Source organism: Neophocaena asiaeorientalis, unplaced genomic scaffold (genome assembly GCF_003031525.2).
Source record: "Neophocaena asiaeorientalis asiaeorientalis breed wild unplaced genomic scaffold, Neophocaena_asiaeorientalis_V1.1 scaffold72, whole genome shotgun sequence".
NCBI classification, from domain to species: Eukaryota; Metazoa; Chordata; class Mammalia; order Artiodactyla; family Phocoenidae; genus Neophocaena; species Neophocaena asiaeorientalis.
The window spans coordinates 547,066-552,206 of record NW_020185336.1 but is presented as its reverse complement, the minus strand read 5'-3'; positions in this window follow the sequence as shown (position 1 = coordinate 552,206).

Here is a 5,141-nt window from a genome sequence, read left to right as displayed (position 1 = left end):
GTTCCAAGAAAACCTTGCCACAGTCTTCAATTCTGTCCCAATTTCCAGAACTATAAGAATTTGGACAGTGAATAAAACTGTAAAAAGTTGTTTAAACAGTTGCAGAGGAACCAAATAAATGTCTTGATTCTTAAGGATTCTCAGAATTGAAGGAACAGGCCATAGATGGTAAGAGTCAATTGAGGTCCTCTATAAAAAAGTAGACAAAAATTCTTTTAGAGCTTTAATTATCAGTTGATAAATTACTAAACCAGTTCCAATTTCTCAGATTCCTTGGAATATATGCATATGTACATAATGTCCCAGTTTGACTCTTCCCCAAAATATTCCAAAGGTAGGCATAGTCAACAAAGACTATCAGTGAAAAGCCAAATTAAATATAGGAAATCAGCAAGGAACCATATGTCAAACTTCTCATTTGGAAAACACATTCATATAGTATAAGGTGGACCCTTTTGTGCCTATATTTATTTCATAGTTTTCTGTGGTACCAAGAATCAGATTAGACAAATCGTAGACACATCTGGAGTTTGTGTTCAAAATGTTCCTGATCACAATGCATTGCATTTTGCAATTTTGAATCCAACATTCATCTATCAAGTAATTTCTAATCAGTCTTGGCAGAAATCCAGAATATTTTCAAGTGAAATAATAAAACACAAAACAGAGAAAAATACAAAATCACAATTTGTTGTCATTTATCTGAATGTTCCATTATAATTTGTGTGCCCACATGTGAAACAGTTGAATATATGTGTGCCATATGTAAAAGTAGGATTTGACTGCTGTAACAAAAAGCTAAAAAAATTGTAGCTTAAGCATGGCAGAAATCTATTTCTCTCAAACCTAATAACCTAGGCATAAGGAGTTCAGGGCTACAAAATATCACCAAATCAGGCTCTTTCAATTTTGTTGATCTGCCATCTCTACTGTGTTATACAATTGTTTGCATGATTCAAGATGGCTCACCAACACATTTGTAGTCCAGATAGCAGTAAAAGGGAATAGAGAAAATGGAGTTCATGCCCATTCCATAAAGGTTACAATCCAAAAGTTTTACTTTACACATTCTTGAGTTCATATCATGTTGGCCAAAACTTAACCCCATAGACACAACTGGCTGCAAGGAAGGCTGGGGAATGTCGAGTTTATTCTGATGTCTAGTCTGTGAGCCAAAAGTTGAGGTTTCTACTAATGTAGAAAAGTAAGAATGAATATTGGGGGATGATCAGCAACTTCTGCCATGCCCTGTCTGCATCTGCAATTGACATTCTAATTAGACTGGATGCCCTCACCACACAGCAAATTAGAAGAAAAATGTGTAACTTCTAAAGATTTAAGAACTTACAAAAGCAAAACTAAATTTATCAATAAACATTTCTCCCCACCTAAATTAGAATTACCAGGCAAGAAATTCAGATTGAAGAACAACCATTTGAACAGTTACAGTATTAGATTCTAATTTGTTTCCTCAAATGCATTAGATTTCTTGCCTATCAAGAGTAATACTGGTGAAAGTCGAGATAATCATCTCTGCAGGCAGTTAGGAAAATCTCAGGAATTAGGGAGACCTGGTTATCTTGCAACTGGGCTAGGTTGTGTGCTGAAAACAGGAAGTTGTCTGAAAATCTGTAGGCCACCAGAGGTCTAAATCTAGCCCACCCTGCTAACTGCCCCTTCCTCAACTCATGGTAGGAAATACATTCTCTAGAAGATTTGGATTGTAAAGTATTGAAATCTGGATTATTAAACACAGAGAAGAATACAGAGAGGTGCTAGACTGAAAAGAAGACCTTTAATAAAAGTTTGTATTCTAAATGATGAGACTCTCTCCCCTTTGCTCCAGGTAATTTCCCTTAATCAACACCCAGTATTCTGGTAGTCAGATTTTATATTTCAGAAGGGAGATTCTGGGATCTTCTCCTGGAAAATCTGACCTATCCCAGGACAGACCCATTGATACTGGTATATTCATGTCTTCAACAAAATAGTTAACTGATTACTGGATCATCCTAGAATAAAGTCTTCTAGTCCACAAGATTTACTTCCCCAACCCTCAAACACATGTATAAATGTATAGTGTATCTGGTTATTTACTTAGTGATCACTAAACAAGAATCACTGGACATTTGAGGAATGATTTCATCATGGGAGAGAGGAACTGAAACATGTCTATTGAACAGAGTAACTTTGTGAAGGTAGAGACAGAGTAAGGCACAGAAGAAAATTCAAAGAAAATATAATTAATGTGGGAAATAAGAGTGAGTGATATATCCATGGAACAAAGATAGGATGTACTCTTTTAAAGGAACAATATATGAAAGAGCTCTTGGAATCTTAATCTATGATAGATGATGATGATGATGATGATGATGATGGAAGAGTTTGTATAATAAAATTGTGGAAATGACCCAGTATACACAAAGAAAGAGACAACAGCATATTAAAGATAAAATAAGAGACTAAATTCCAAAGGTCCAACCTTCAGTTTCCAGAAAGACAGAATAGAGAGCAAGTGAGCATAAATCATCAAATAAATAATACAAGAAAATTTCTCAGAATTGAAGGACCCAAGTCTCCCAAGTGAATGGGCCCAGAAAGGGCCAAGCAGTTTAAGTGGAAATAGGTCCTCAACAAAGAAAATCACCATGAAATGTTAGAATTTTTAGATAAAGATAAGATTTTAAAGCTCCCAGACTGAAGAAAATTGAGTTACATACCTTTTGCCCAAATCTTGGGTGTAATATCATTCTCCAATAAGATCAACCAGGATTCCTTTGAGAGATGGTTGATTGTAGGTCTGGGGCAGGAAAAATATAAGATGAGTCTGGAGCATCTTGCAGTGCCAGAAAGTAAGGAAGCTCAAAAAAACTTCACAGTAATGGGGGTATGTCAAAACAAAGGGACATGAGAGCCAACTGAAAGCCAATAATGACCGAAGCTGGAACAATTTGAGCTACAAAATAAGTAAAGTAGTGCTGGATTATAACCCAAAGTATAAAATATCCATGAGTCCATACTCATGATGATTCAATAAATTAATAAATGTGGGAGAAGAGACAAATCTCCCATGCAGAAGAATTTTAAATAATTTATATAGATTCTCCATACTGAAGGAGAGGGAGCATTATTCCTTACCCCTTAAGTATGGGTTACACATAGATTCTTCCTTCCAAAGTGTACAGTATGGAAAAGGGGAAAAAGAGTAACTTTACAGTGTAGAAACCTGACAATCCTACGTCAGCCAGGTGATCAAGGTCAACATCAACCGTCATAAATCATGCTGATAGTAGGCACTCTTGAAATGACTTGATGGAAATAGCACTTTATCTCTGTGATCTTCCTCCCAAATCTCATACCTGCAGACTAAGAGGAAAACATCAGACAAATTCCAATAGAGGAACAACCTACAATTTACCTGACCAGTACTCCTCAAAACTGTTTAGGACATCAAAACAAGGAAAAGTCTAAGAAACTGTCACATCCAAAAGAAGCCTAAGGATATGACAACTAAACGTAAATATGGTAAGTTGGATGAGATCCTGGAACAGAAAAAAAGGACATTAAGTTAAAAACTAAAGACATTTGGATTAACTATGGACTTTAGTTAATAACTATATCAACATTGGTTCATTAATGGTAACAAATGTGCCATACTAATGTAAGATGTAAATAGTAGGGGCAACTGTGTGTGTGTGTATGTTTGTGGGGCTGGGGGAAGTTATACAGGACTCTCTGTATTATCTTTTCAAAAAATTGTTTATAAATCCCCAAGTGCTGTATAAGAAATAAAGTATTATTATAATGAGAAACAGGATATTCCCATATTCTCAAAGAATCTAGTCACAAAATAGGTATTAATTTCAAAAGAAAAACTAGCAACTTTACAGTGGAGTATCCTGACAGAGGCCAACATAATGAAATGATCAAAATTAACATCACCAATAATAAGACATGCAATATTTTGCCCCCAAATTCATAAATTCAATTTAGTCAGGAGAACACACAAAACTCAAATAGAGGGGTAATCTACAAGATAACTGGTCCATACTCATCAAAGGTGTCAAAGTCACTAAAGGCAAAGAAAGACCAAGGGATTGTCATAGAATATAGAGACCAAGGAGGCTTGACAAGTATGTATAATGTGGAATTCTGGATTGTATCCTGAATCAGAAATGTGACATTGGTGGAAAAACTAGTGAAATTCTAATAAAATCTGTAGATTAAAAGCACAACACAACAAAGAATTGGGCTATAAATTATATAGGATTTATCAGTTGCTGCATTGGAATCCAGAAGGCAATGGGTGGTAAGTTTCAAATGTCTAGAGAAGAATGAACTCCAATCTAGTATTTTAGACACAGCTAAGCCATCAGTAAATATAAGAAAAGTATATAAATAATTTTCAGACATGGGAGTTTTCAAAACTTTATTTTCCATCAATGTATTCTTACTTAAGAAATTATTGGAAAATGTGATTTTTCCAAGGAAAGAACAATACAAAAATGTGCCTGGGATCTAATAAACAGGGTTTCAAAATAGAACAAAGTGCCAGAATGAGAGATACACTGCAGGCCCCAAGAGGACCAGTTCAGACTGGAGGTGGAGGTACATGTGGTAATCTACAGAAAATTTGAAGAGTACGAGAACATTTAGTCAACAGTTAAAAAAATAAGAAAATTTAAAAGTTATTTAAATATTAACCCAAGAAAAAACAAAATCACATATATATAAGGAAATATGATTATGGTACTCTCCTTGACTTAGCAGAATCTTATTATCAAAGCAACCAATGTGGGTCTAGTCAGTGTCATATAGCAACATTGGCAGGATGTTTGCATGGGCAAGGGCGTGAGAGAGAGGGAAAATGCTAATTTCCCATAGTAGAAATGTGATACATAATATCTAAAATTGATGAATCAAAAAAAAAGCAGTATCCACATACTATTTGTAAATTTGGAAGAAGATTATAGATGAAACAGCTAAAATGATTTAAAGGGTTGCCTGCCTAAAGTCAAGAAAATGAGAGAGTTTTGATACATGCCTTTTAGGAATATTTAACTTTTTAATCCATGTTTATGTTTTACTTTAATAAAACATAAAATTAATTGAAAATAAAGTTAATACATAATTTCCCAGGA